A 15,196-nucleotide genomic window follows, 5' to 3' on the forward strand; every position below is an offset into this window, starting at 1 on the left:
CCAGCCTAGATAGCATATTCAAAAGCAGAGACATTACTTTGCCAACAAAGGTCCATCTAGTCAAGGCTATGGTTTTTCCTGTGGTCATGTATGGATGTGAGAGTTGGACTGTGAAGAAGGCTAAGCACCGAAGAATTGATGCTTTTGAATTATGGTGTTGGAGAAGACTCTTGAGAGTCCCTTGGACTGCAAGGAGATCCAACCAGTCCATTTTAAAGATCAGCCCTGGGATTTCTTTGGAAGGAATGATGCTAAAGCTGAAACTCCAGTACTTTGGCCACCTCATGTGAAGAGTTGACTCATTGGAAAAGACTCTGATGCTGGGAGGAATTGGGGGCAGGAGGAGAAGGGGATGACAGAGGATGAGATGGCTGGATGGCATCACTGACTTGATGGACGTGAGTCTGAGTGAACTCCGGGAGTTGGTGATGGACAGGGAGGCCTGGCATGCTGCGATTCATATGGTCGCAAAGAGTTGGACACGACTGAATGACTGAACTGAACTGAACTGATGCATGCAAAGGGTTTAGTGTATTATATCAATACTTACTTGACATGTGCATCATCATACATTATCTGATTTGCTAGAAACTAAATATTAATCATGTCATGATAAAAGGCTTGTATAAAATCAACTATACTGACAGATCCTTTTTTTTTTTTTACTTTTACCTGTTTGTTTCACTTTTTCTTTTTTCTTTTCATTTTAATTAATTTATTTTAATTGGAGGATTATTACTTTATGATAGTGTGGTGGTTTTTGCCATACATCGACATAAATTACCCATGGATGTACATGTGTGGCCCCATCCTGAACTCCCCTCCCACCTCCCTCCCTACCCCATCCCTCTGGGTTGTCCCAGAGCAATGGCTTTGAGTGCCCTGCTTCATGCATTGAACTTGCACTGGTCACCTATTTTACCTATGGTAATATGCATGTTTCAAAGCTATTCTTTCAAATCATCCCACCCTTGCCTTCTCCCATATAGTCCAAAATTCTGTTCTTTACATCTGTGTCTCTTTTGCTGCTTCACATATAGGATTGTCATTACCATTTTTCTAAATTCCATATGTATGTGTTAGTATCCTGTATTGGTGTTTATCTTTCTGACTTACTTCACTCTGTATAATAGGCTTCAGTTTTATTCACCTCATTAGAACTGATTCAAGTGCATTCTTTTTTTATAGCTGAGTAATAGTCCATTGTATATATGTACCACAACTTCCTTATCTATTAATCTGCTGATGGACGTCTAGTTTGCTTCCAAGTCCTAGCTATTGTAAACAGCGATGCAAAGAACATTGGGGTACATGTGTCTTTTTCAATTCTGGTTTCCTCAGTGTGTATGCTCAGCAGTGGGACTACTGGGTCATATGACAGTTCTATTTCCAGTTTTCTAAGGAAGCTCCACACTGTTCTCCATAGTGGCTGCACCAGTTTGCATTCCCACCTACTGTGTAAGAGGGTTCCCTTTTCTCCACACCCTCTCTAGCATTTATTGTTTGTGGACTTTGATGGCAGTCATTCTGACCAGCATGTGATGATACCTCATTGTGGTTTTGATTTACATTTCTCTTTTTTTTTTAATTTTATTTTATTTTTAAACTTTACATAATTGTATTAGTTTTGTGATAATGAGTGATGTTGAGAATCTTTTCATGTGTTTATTAGCCATTTATATGTATTCTTTGGAGAAATGTCTGTTTAGTTCTTTGGCACAATTTTTTATTGGATTGTTTCTCAATGGTGAAAAATCGAAAGTATTTCCTTGAAAATCAGGAACAAGACAAGGGTGCCCACTCTCACCACTGCTACTCAACATAGTTTTTGGAAGTCCTAGCCACAGTAATAAGAGAAGAAAAAGAAATAAAAGGAATCCAAATTGGAAAAGAAGAAGTAAAACTATCACTGTTTGCAGATGACATGATCCTCTACATTGAAAACCCTAAATATACCACCAGAAAATTATTAGAGCTAATCAATGAATATAGTAAAGTTGCAGGATATAAAATTAATACACAGAAATCTCTTGAATTCCTGTACACTAACAATGAAAAAGCAGAAAGAGAAATTAAGGAAACAATCCCATTCACCATTACAATGAAAATAATAAAATACTTAGGAATAAATTTGTCTAAAGAAACAGAAGACCTATATATAGGAAACTATAAACACTGATGAAAGAAATCAAATATGGCACAAATAGATGGGAAAATATACCATGTTCATGGATTGGAAGGATCAATACAGTGAAAATGAGTATACTACCCAAAGCAATCTATAGATTCAATGCAATCCCTATCAAGCTACCAATGGTATTTTTCACAAAACTAGAACAAATAATTTCACAGTTTGTATGGAAACACAAAAAACCTCGAGTAGTCAAACCAACCTTGAGAAAGAAGAATGGAACTGGAGGAATCAACCTTCTTTACTTCAGACTATATTACAAAGCCAAAGACATCAAGACAGTATGGTACTGGCACAAAGACAGAAACACAGATCAGTGAAACAAAATAGAAAGCCCAGAGATAAATCCACGTACTTTTGGACACCTTATCTTTGGCAAAAGAGGCAAAAGTATACAATGAAGAAAAGACAATCTCTTTAACAAGTTGTCAGCCACATGTAAAAAACATGTAAAAAATAACATGGTCAGCCACATGTAAAAAAATGAAACTAAAACACTTTCTAACACCATACACCAAAATAAACTCAAAGGGATTAAGGATCTAAATGTAAGACCAGAAACTATAAAAATCTTAAAGGAAAACATAGGCAGAACACTCTCTGACATAAATCACAGCAAGATCCTCTATGATCCGCCTCCCAGAGAAATGGAAACAAAAGCAAAAATAAACAAATGGGACCTAATTCAACTTAAAAGCTTTTACACAATGAAGGAAACTATAAGAAAGGTGAAAAGGAAGCCTTCAGAATGGAAGAAAATAATAGCAAATGAAGCAACTTACAAAGAATTAATCTCCAAAATATATAAGTAGCTCAATAATAGAAAAACTGACAACCCTTTTTTTCCTTGTGTTCTTTCCTGAAATGATGGTGGTAAACTATAATGTTATGGAAGTCATGTTCAGGATATAAAGCTCAAAACAAAAGACCCAGACATTGAATCATTGAATCATGAGGTCTGATCTGTACCTTCACTTTGCCTTAACTTGTTGGACATTACGTTAGCAGTTAGGCAAGGCAATATTTTTCCTTATGCAACAGTAGCTCTTATTTTGCTACTCACCCTCTGATAAACCTACTTGTTTGGATCTTTTTTCCAACACAGTGTTAGCATGTCAAAGTTCATATGACAGACTGACATAAAAACTGAATTGTGGATCTTAAATAATACCACACAGTTATTTGTTTGGAAAATGAGGATACTCTAGATTGAGCAGATATGAGACACTGATCTTTGTCAAAACTGGTTCTGGATCTGACTCATCTGTGACTAAATCTTGGTTACTAGACCTGCATTTCATTTCTTCTTAAACTCCAAAAGTACTTCAGAGATTTTGATCAAGTTCATTAAATTTACTTTTAGTTAGTCCCTTTTAAATTTACTTTTATTTAGTCCCTTTAGACACAGTATAGACTATGGGGAAACTCCCAACTCCTTGCAAAATTAAATTGCATCCCCTAAAATGGTTCCTTCTTGAACTGCTCAGTGACTGATTAGCGTAAGAAAACAGGCTGACTTGGGCTGCTTTCTTTCCTACTCTTTTGTAGCAGTAGAAAAGGAAGGGGCTCTGTAAGCTTAGTTGACTGAATACACAGCTAAAGGCTCAAGATTTTAGAGTCACCTTTTGCTCACTCACTTCTCCTTTCCTGTCCTCAGATCCATCTGTCACCAGTTTTCTCAGATGATTCCTTCAGAGTGTGGGCATTTCCACCTGACTCTGATGTAAAATGCACTCAAAATATCTTTGAGCTTTGACAAACATATCAACTTCAGTTTTTCTAACTAGAAGCACCAAATAAACTCTGACCTGTGGTTTACTGACTTTGTGTCTGCCAATTGGGGTTGATCCTTGGTTGACATCACTTTTTAGGAAAGTACATTTGAAAACATCACATGATGTGAGTCTCAGTTGCAAAGTTTTGGGGATCCTCAGAATCCATCTGTTGCCACAAGTGAGAAATTTAGAAAATCTCTGAAACTTTATATATGCACATTTGTATACTATTTTGTATATAAATAATATATATAATATTATATATAATAATATAAATAATAATTTATATAAATAAACATATATGTGTGTGTTTATATATGTATATATATATATATATATATGTAAATTGCAAAGGTTATTTGTGTTATTTCTTTTCTTTGTCAAGAAAGGACAAAACAAATTCTATTCAATCTTTCACATTAATGTGTTTGGTCTTTCCTCTTAACCTTCTGAATCAAGTTCTAGTTTTCACTCTAAATTGAGTGGAATCCAAACCACGTTTGTTATTCTCCCCAAGCTTATTAATATTTCATCATGGGGTCATCTTCATGTGTTTTTTGACCTCTAAATTTCACCAGAGCAAAGTCACAGTTTTCCTTAAAACTCATTCACAGTTTTCCTTAAAACTCACTAGAGTCTGCCAGCCTTGGCCTCTTGGTCATTTATTTGAGATTTTATACTAACTTTGCATTTCTGGGTTAGTGAGCACACATATCCAGAGAAGGCAATGGCAACCCACTCCAGTACTCTTGCCTGGAAAATCCCATGGACAGAGTAGCCTGATAGGCTGCAGTCCATGGGGTCGCTACGAGTCAGACACGACTGAGTGACTTCACTTTCACTTTTCACTTCCATGCATTGGAGAAGGAAATGGCAACCCATTCCAGTGTTCTTGCCTGGAGAATCCTAGTGACGGGGGAGCCTGGTGGGCTGCCGTCTATGGGGCTGCACAGAGTTGGACATGACTGAAGCGACTTAGCAGCAGCAGTAGCAGCAGAGCACATGTATCCATGTTCTTCTGCAATATTATGGTAAAAGCCTCAGTCAGTGGTTTTCACAGGGTTGAGGAAACTGTACTTTTAGTACTAGAGTTACCTCTGGGGCTTGGGTAAAATGTAGACTGCAGAAAAGAAAACATGAAAAATCCAGAAACTTTGGCCTTTGACCCAGAAATATATATTGATGGGTCTCTGGCTGAATCGCCACAACAATTCTGAGCACAATAAAACTGACTACCATGAGTTTTTCTCAAATGTTTACACTGTAGTTTCTTAACCACATGTGAACACAATTGAAGCACTTAGAAATAATCTTCGGATTGTTTGTTGTCCCATTTCAATAAGGTGAGCCAAGGTGTAAGTGACACGGTGCCTTGAAATGCCCCAGCTATGCTTCACTTCTGTTTTCCAAATCTCATGGCAAAATGCTTCTTGCCTTGTGGCCCACACTCATCTGGAACTATTTCAGGAGGGATTTCTGGAAACACAGTTTCAGCTCAGCTTAAAGCAGACAAAAAGAAAACAGACAATTAATATTTAATGAATGAGTGAACAAATGAAAAATCAAATTAATCACCTTTAAGAATTAACTGCCATGAATTTCAGATATCTGAACTGTCAGGGCTCTTCATTTCCCTAGGGAATTTAATATATCCTTTGCTGGAAAATATACTTATTACCTTTTTTTTATTTGCTAGCATCAAGTCTCTCACCTTCTATCTTCCATTAAACATCATCTCAGCTCATTCACCAGAACTTATGTTTCCAACAGCCTCAACTCATTTATCTATGTCATGGAAGCAGCACTGCCCTAGATTAACCAGGCATCACTTTCCTGATGTTTTGATTATTCTAAATGTCTATCTCAACATGCAAGAGTAATCAAGTAGCATTTATAGAAAGGGTTCAGGAAGAGATAAAAGATAATAAAGGCTGCATCTTGTGTAATGGAGCATGTGATGTTAACTTCTTCGGATAATGAAAACGAGGAGGCAAGGAGAGATAAAGAAAATAAAGATTAGCTGCTTTCCCTCACCCTGAGCCTCAATTCTAATACATTTATAATAATCCACCATCTATCAGAGTAAAGATACATATTCAAAATTAAGAGATAAGTTATCATTTTTTCATTAATATTAAATGATTTCCCAGCATTTGCCAATTTGGATATAGAAGGTTAATTCATTAAGAATAATTATAAAAGTGACTCATGATGAATTGTTTGGTGCCAAAACATAGCAGGGATGTGTGTCAGGCATTCTCTTATAACCAGTGATTCTCAAACTAACAAGAGAAGAATCACCAGAGGGACTTTTTAAAGCATAGATTGCCCGACCCCATCCCTAGAGTTTCTGATTCACTTGGTCTGTGCTGGGGCCAAGAATTCGCATTTTGAACATATTCCCAAATGATACTGATTTGCTCCTCGTCTGAGGACTGAGCTTTGAGAAACACTGTTAGAAAAAAAGCTATGTAAAGAGGGCGGAGAGCCTGTATCTTATTTGTCAGGATCACTTAACGGTATGTCTTGCAGGTACCTACAATTAACTCCACAATTAACGTGCTTATTATCACAAATGGCTAAACACTAAGCTATGTGTCAAATCATTGCCTCACACAACCTTAAGTTAAAGCATCTACTGTATGTCTTGTTATCCAGCCAATACAGAAAGTCGAGCCAAGCATTTAAAACCCTGTTTAAATAGACACAGTTGCTATATCTAATCAACACAGCAGCAGGGCTTGCCAAAAACCTATAAAACTAATGGATTTGCAAGAAAATTACATCACCTTCAAATCAATGCTGGTAACACAGGTGGCATTTATAAAAAGTAAAGAAATTGACATTAACACAGCCCATCTTTGCTGCCTGCCAATGAGTACTCCAGCTTTGTTGAGGAAAGATCGACTTTCTTCCAAGAATTATATGTAAATACACTAACTTAAATCATTCCAAAATGGTGTAGTCGAAAGAAGCAGAGACTGTTCTGAAATGTGTCAATTGATAAGTTAAGAATATTTGGGTCTAAGTTTTATAGGGCTGTTCTTATCCAGCAATGGGCAAATGGTCTTCAAAATCAAGGATTCTTTTCCTATTGAAAAAATAAATAAAAGGATTAACCATCTAACTCTCATTTTCCTTGCTTCATCACCAAAGAGGCCCACAGAAATTACAATGTGCTATGTAATGGAAAAGCAGCTGAAAACTCAAACCTGTGGCTGCAGGCATAACCTCTGCTCTGGGGACCTGCATTTACTTAGCAAATGGAATTAAAATTCTGATCAGTGATATAAAAGGTTTATAAGGGAGGAAATTGTTGTGTGGTCACATTGACTGCCTTAATCCCTTTCAGTTTGTGCTGCCCACCTTGTTTTGAAACCAATCCACAGGGAATCATTTTCACCTTGAAAACTCCAGATTCATGTGAAGCTTAGAAATAAAGCTCTCTGGGAAATGCTTTCCTGGGTAATCCCAGAGAAATAGGAGGCATGTGTTGAAAATGTGCACACATGCACACACATACACACACACACACACACAGGAATATGCACTTGTGCATGCTTACACACCCTCATCATAAAATCCTATATGAAGTCAACATTTTCCAGGAAGAGATACTGCCTACTATAAATGTAATCGACTATAAATCTACTCAAGCATAGAAATGGCTTATATTCCACTGATTGAGCTGCACAAATATTCCATCTAAATGACTGGATAGTGACACAGAGTATTTAGATCATTTGGGTTTAGAAGTATCTGTGTTGTCTACTAAAAATGCTTTGTTATCTCCTTTGGAAAAAAAATAACAATTAGGGAGACAAATTAAAAAACCTGAGTTATACAGTGGAAGACCAAATAGATAATGGTCCATTTGATTATAAGTTTTGGTATCTTATATAGTTCATTTTTTACATGGAGACTACAGACATCAAGAGAATGTGTGAGCAATAATCACAATAAAGATACTTATGTAATCAAGAGTTGTTTTAGAAAGGCAGGTTTTAAGAAAAGACATCATAAATATAATTAGCTACAAATATTTTTTTAAAGCACGGTAGGAGATCAGTCAAGGTGGAATAAGAGGACATGGAATTCACCTCCTTCCATGAACAACTTTAAAAATACATCTACATGTGGAACGATTCTTACTGAAAACTAACTAGAAACAGTCAGAAAGACTCTTGTACATCCAAGGCTGCAAGAAAGATTCACACATAATCAGGTAAGAAGAGAAGAAAGGCAATGCAGACAGGACCTGTGCCCCTGGGAGGAAATCTAAAGAAAAGAGAGAGTATGTGGGTGGAGATGCCCCCTCTCACCCTCCTCCCATCCCTGCTACACTTACCTCCCTGTAGGAGTGAACAATGAGAGCCACAGATTGGGTGCTTCCATCCTGGGTTTCTACACTTGGGAGAGGAGTCACTTTGTTTGGCTGGAGGGCTGTGGGAAGCTGGAGGAGTGTGTGGGGGCTGGTTTGCCCCTGAGGCAGAGCAGAGAGGGTAGAGAGAGGACTGCTCTAGAGACTCCCTGGTTTCTGCCTACCACCTCAACAGAAGCCCCATCCAAAGCCAAGTAAATGCTGCAGCCCTGCTCATTCTGCATCCTAGCACAGCACTGGATCTAGAGTGGCCAGACTGGGGAGAAAGCCAGGCCATGGGCTTTCTCAGAGACAACCTGATCTCCTGGGGGCTGAGCCCAGGAAGAGCAGCTATGGCCATTGTTGGTGCTTATTCAGAAAAATCATTCGAAGCAGCCCAGAACTCTACTACGACTGATGCCCCAATGTATGCCAAGAGTTGACGGGAGCCCCACCTGCCTTACAGCATGGCTCCACAACAGGGCAAGGGTGGTACAGGCTGGGCTCAAAGATTGGCTGCAAGGAGCAAAGGGAACTTGCACTCAAGGCTCTGTCTGAGCAAAGGCAGAGAAACAACTGGGGGCACCCACGCAGGCAGTTGCATCAGAAAGTGCTCAGGCCTCTGTCTGTGGCTGATATGAGCAGATAACCTGAATGGGCCTCCTTGCTGAGGTTCTCTTGCATCTGGGGCAAGGGTCCCAGTGTTAGGAAAGGGGAAGGCATATACTTAAAGGGAACAGAGTCACTGTGCATGGGCTCCACCTTCAGGGCTTCTTCTCCAGCAGCTTGGGATCAGACCGCACCCCACAAGGGTAGTGAGGGCCACTGAGCAGTGGGGAAGTCCCACCTTTCACCTGTCTCTGCTCTAGCCCCTCCATCTCCAACCCCACCACTTGCCAAGGTGATACCTTCCAGGATACCCTGTGAAAAGATGTGACTTGCATCCATGTCAATGTAGCTCTCCCACCAGAGGCATGAGCACACAGTCTGTGCCGGGACACCCCTTCAAGACCACGTTAGGTAACTGCTTCACCTAAATTCATAGAGGCAGAGAAAGTTAAAAAAAAAATGAAAAGGCAGAACCGTTCGCAGTTGAAAGAACAAGAGAAAACCCTGGGGGAAAAAATAATGAAACAAACAATTTATCAGATAAAGAAGTCAAAGCATTGGTAATCAAAATGTGAACTGAATTAGGGAAAAGAATAAACGAACTCACTGAGAATTTTAACAATGAGCTCGAAAAAAGATAAAAGACATCTCACTCAGAAATGAAGAATATAATAACTGAATATATAATTATGTGAATGGTCCCCTCTAGAGCAGTCCTTGGTCATCACGGTAGCCTTGTGAGAAGTACATTTTAACACATGAGAGAGAAGACTGAGTAAAATACTTAATTGAAAGAATAGATATAAAGAACCAGCATTTGCTAAATTAATATGTTCAATTGCTTTTATTTATTAATACACTAGAGTCTTTATATTTAGTATGATTCTGAATATTTAAAAGAACCCAACACAATTACCAATAACTTCCTATGGATAATATTTCTGCGTGTGCATTTGAACATGGGACATAAAGCATATATAACATTTAAGTGTGTGGCTTAGCTAAGGGTTTTCAGGTTGTTATTATGTCACCACAAAGCAACTTGAAGACTAAAACACAGAGCGATAATAGTTTTCATTAACGTTGATCACACAGTTCAAGTAAAGACACAGATGGAAAGCATTCCAACTGCAAAATGTTAACAGGCAATATTGAGAGGAGAAAGAACAATTAAGTTGAGCAATGAGCTATTTATAATTTTGGTTGCCTTGAGTCCTGAATTTTCTTTATTACCATGAGGCTGTGGTTACTTCTTGAATGATTTTTGGCCTGAAGTATCCTAAAAGTAGGTTTTCAACTTGATGAAAAAAGTTTGTTTTTGTAAAAAATAAAAATAATAAGGTGCCATCATTAGTATAAATGATACAAGGTCTTTGTTATCTTTCTGTTCTTCCTGATGTCCTTTTTATACACTTTTTTGCACAATGGCTGCAAGTCCATCATCTTAGTCAAATGTGACAGCAACGGGCCAGAGTGATGTGACAAAACAATGTTCCACTTTTAATATACTAGATTATAAGCTTCTTGAGGGCAGGGACCGGTCAATTTTATTTGTACCTCTAGTATCTAATATACTGTCTCTCAAATAGTAAAAGAGAATGCTTTTTTGAATGAATGCATGATATTTATATGATTGACTAATATTCATACATACACAGAACACTGTCAAATATATGTACAAATAGAATTATTCTAAGTTTAATTTTTATTCTGTGACTCTGGAAGTATTAGGATGTTATTTCTAGTCCTGCCTTGACAGTGTGAACAATAGTAGATACAACGCCAGATTTGGATTATTTTGGCTTTTGGTTATTTGGATTCTTGGTAGGTATTTGTAAATTGTAAGTTATCTTGTGATAGTTTTCTAAAAGCCTTAGAAGCTTTTTGAATTTTCTTCATTTTCCTTTAAAATGCCTTTTTTTTAAAACATGGTCTGGGCTTTGAGAAACATCTCTATCAGTAATTAATAAAGACAGAGACATATGAAGCAACTTTTTCCACAAGAGTTATTATAGATATATCACTTGTGACAGCTTTTTGGGTCCCCTATAAATTCCTGTCTCACCAAAAGAGTTATCAATCTCACACGCGTCATGAGACTCTACCAAACTCAGATTGCTATGTTTTTTGTCAATTTAAGCTTATTTATAGAACAGCAAGCACTGTAGGTTAAAAAGAAAGCTATCCCACAGGGAGGATCTCTTCAACTGAAGAACCCCTGTTTCAGCATGACGTTCCATGGTCTATCAAACTGAAATAGCTTAGCAGTAGCTATACAAGTTTCCTTCTAAGACTTCCTTCTAAGATTTAAGGAGAATAGAAGAGCTTCTTTTAACATGAACTTTATTGTAACCAATAAAGGATTAATATGGGGGAAAGAAAGCTACTTTGTAGAATGAACAATTAACAGTGTAGCCATTTGTTCTGTGAATATTTATGAACAGCCACTCACATGTCAAGAAATGTGCAACTAGACAATACAACATTCACCTTTGGGCGCAGATCACATGAAAAGTAAGTAATGTGCAGGGATAATTGTAACCTACTAAATGGGAGTGCTTCTTCACCATGGTATTTTTAACCTTATCTAGAAGCAATGGGATGAAGGGGTCTTCATTCTGATCTTTCTTCATCATTATAATTCTATGACTTTGACTTCTCTTGTTGTCTATGAAACACTGGCTCTATTAGGGTGTGAAATCCTCCATGATAATACTGGAAAACTCTCGATCTCTGCAACTGCAGTTTGTCAACTTTCATTCCTATACCTTTTATACCTCTATTAGTCACAATTCCTCACTCGTATCATTGTGGTAAATCTTTTGATTCCTAATTGATTCTGCCTTACATCTAAGGCATGTCTGTAACCACTGAGAGGTACAAAATCTTTTCTGTATTTTGAAATGTCTGTATAAGCATCCCAAATTCAAGTCTGTGATGGGTAGAGATTTATAAATCTCCTAAAATTAAGATGAAATAAAAATAACTCCTGAGATGAAAGCTCAAGGTCATTTATCACATGTTTTTCCTTTGATCCAGTAGAAAGGTCACTTCCTTCTTCACTCCTTCCCAATTCCATAGTCATCCTCCACTGCAGCTAAAGAAGGTAAAAGATATACCAGACCATCTTGAAACAATGCTTTTGTACTCATATATAAAGCAAGCCCCCTTCTCAGGTCAGTTTCTATTCACTAATTAAGGCAAAAGATTTCTTCTCTATAAGGCTATCAGCTAAACCCCAAAATGTGTGAATTTTTAAAATGTGTTTTCCATAGCATTTATTGGAGAAGGAAATGGTAACCCACTCCAGTATTCTTGGGTGGAGAATTCCATGGACAGAGAAGTCTGGCAAGCTACAGGCCATACAGTTCATGGGGTCACAAAGAGTCAGACACAACTGAGCAACTAACATTTTCACTTTCATGGTATTTATTCATATTACCACTAAAGTACTTACCATATTCCACTATTACCTAATTCTGTGTGTCTTCTCCAAGAAATTATACCTTCCTGAATCTTGGTGGCTCAGATAGTAAAGAATCTGCCTGCAATGCAGGAGACCCAAGTTTGATCCCTGAGTCATTCAGGAAGATCCCTGGAGAAGGGCATAGCGACCCACTCCAATATTCTTGCCTTGAAAATACCAAGGACAGAGGAGGCTAGCAGGCTGCAATTCATGGGGTTGCAATGAGTCATCCATGACTGAGCAACTAACATTTCACTTTTCTTTTGTCCAAGAATTTATACCCTTCTTGGAAGCAGAGGGGATATCTCTGTATTTGCATTCCTTTTGCCCAGTTCTGTGACAGATACATTGTAGGTATCAGTAATAGGACTTATAAAAGAAATAAATGAGTTAATTTAAAACATTGCTTTCTGCAAAAAAAAAAAATCTGTATTACTGGGTTTTGCAGCTTAACTTTTCATCCCTTTTACCTAAGGGATAATTAGCAACTAAAAGGGAAAGGGCAAATGCTTCTTTTTAATTTAAAAATCATGCTGTGATGAAAGTTAAGAGAAAGCAATTTGACTTTGAATATCACTGTAGGGTTCAGGACACAGACACAGTTCAGACAATAAAATGTCTTCATATTTTCCACCTAGCATTCAAGCAAATGTGAAGACTAGATGACTGAATGCCCCACTTCCCTGAGCTCCTGACAAAATTGTCCAGATCACACTGTCATGGATCCACACAGATCCATCCAAGTTAACCAGTGACAAAATGACCATCTGCTTGGTCAAAAGTTGGTAAGTACAGGATATGCTTCTGTCCCACTGATAGCCTTTACAAATTGATTAAATCAGTGCACTTTTAAAGAATGCATAATCTTTTCCACCATTTTCCTCATTCTTACAATGTGTTGAAAGACACCTGACTTGGCATTTAAACCTATCTAAATATGGTGATGAATAGTTTGAAACAAAGAGTCACTGTAATATTGCTTGCAGCTTGGGATAAATATTTTCTGCAAATATGAAATCCTACTTCACGTGGGAGGAGGATATTTTAGAATAATGTCAGCTGAGTTATGTTGGCTGAAACTAGCTTTGTTTCCAACTGTGGATGTAAATGAGCAGATTTAGTCCTTCTGTCACCAGTACCCTGACATAAGACATAATACGCTATGAAGAACTTAGCACTTGGAAGCATATATTTTAGAATAATAATATTAAACCTTATCTTTAAAGATTTTATAATACTTGGAGGGTTGTGGAACGTGTGACTCTGGAGGTATATGAACACATTCAGAGCTCTTCACAACATGGGCACTGACCGGCTTATGTCTCACTCACAGTTCTGTCCACAAATACCAAACCAAATGCAAAAGGAATCTCCAGCACCATTAGATACCTTTTATGGCAGTCTTTGGACAGATGCTCTAAATATATTTTTATTTACTGCCTTTGGATTCTGAAGGACATGTTTAAGCATTTTTAGATTTTAATATTTTTTGTGATTCATACATGGTTGTTTTTTAAATCCTCTCTTTGCACTTTGTATATAAACAGTTCTACCTGTGTACATATTATAGACTGCTAGAAATAACAATAGGCTGGTCTTGGGAACAAGCATCATCTTCAAGTTGGGAAGTGTATTATTATTGATGCTTGAATCTGTGAAAATTAAGTTCTAAAGCGTGTACTAAAAATGTATAAGGGGAAAGTATCTGAAGGGCTTTTCAGGTGGCTCAGTGGTAAAGAATCGGCCTGCCAATGCAGGAGCCACAGGAGTTGTGGGTTCTAACTCTGGGTCTCCCATGGAGAGAGGAGCCTGGCAGGCTACAGTCCGTGAGGTGACAAAAGAATCGGACATGACTTAGCGAGTAAACAACAATGTAGAGTGTAGGGTCTGAATTCCCCGACCAGAGATTGAACCCACACCCCCTGCCCTGAAAGTGCAGAGTCTTAACCACTGGACCACCAAGGAAGTCCCGGTTTGAGGTGTTCTTGACTTTCTTTATGAAAATGGAAAAGGATGTTTATCTATAAAGAATGACAATGAAGGAGTCAAGTAGAAGATTTGAAAAGAGGTTGACTAGTTGACGGAAAGAAGAGGAAAAGGAGCTGATGAGGAGAGGACTGCTCATTGACACCCAAGTCCAGGTGGGATGCTTAGAATGGTGGCACAAATCCTCAGGCTAGGCTAGAACTCAGATCTTACGTTTAGGTTTGGGGAGGGGTCTAATGAAGATATAATAGAGCAACACTAGTTGCCAACTTATGTGAATGGCAAGGTGCTTGGAACTGTTCTGAGGGGCAGAATCCATACCATACCATGTAGCAGAGGAAACACCCTGGGATAAGTGGTTAAGAATTTGGACATTGCTCCTGTGGAGGAAACCATGTGTCTTCCACAGTAGAGACACACTCAAATGATCTCAGAAGAGGTATGGCTGAGTATAACCTGGCTACCCCTTCCTAACACACATGGCACACAAGCTTTTCTTAGGAAACATCCATTGTTTCTACAGGCAGGTAAGGACCATTTGGTCTTCACCTCAGCGAGTTGTTTATCAGCATCATATTAACTCATGACATCTGGTCTAGTAATATTTTTAACTTTGAGGATGAAGCTTTGTAAAAAATCATTTTTCACTGTAGTCAGAGATGTCTGAATACTCATATATACCAGGTTGTACACTTTGTTTTCTGTTATGAAGTTATGCTTCAAATTTGTATTTTTGTCTGCTTTTCTTAAGCACATTTATAAAATGTATTATACTCACCTTTTTCTTTTTCAGCAAAAGGCAGTAGCCT

This window comes from Bos indicus, chromosome 23 (assembly GCF_029378745.1).
Source record: "Bos indicus isolate NIAB-ARS_2022 breed Sahiwal x Tharparkar chromosome 23, NIAB-ARS_B.indTharparkar_mat_pri_1.0, whole genome shotgun sequence".
Classification (NCBI taxonomy): domain Eukaryota; kingdom Metazoa; phylum Chordata; class Mammalia; order Artiodactyla; family Bovidae; genus Bos; species Bos indicus.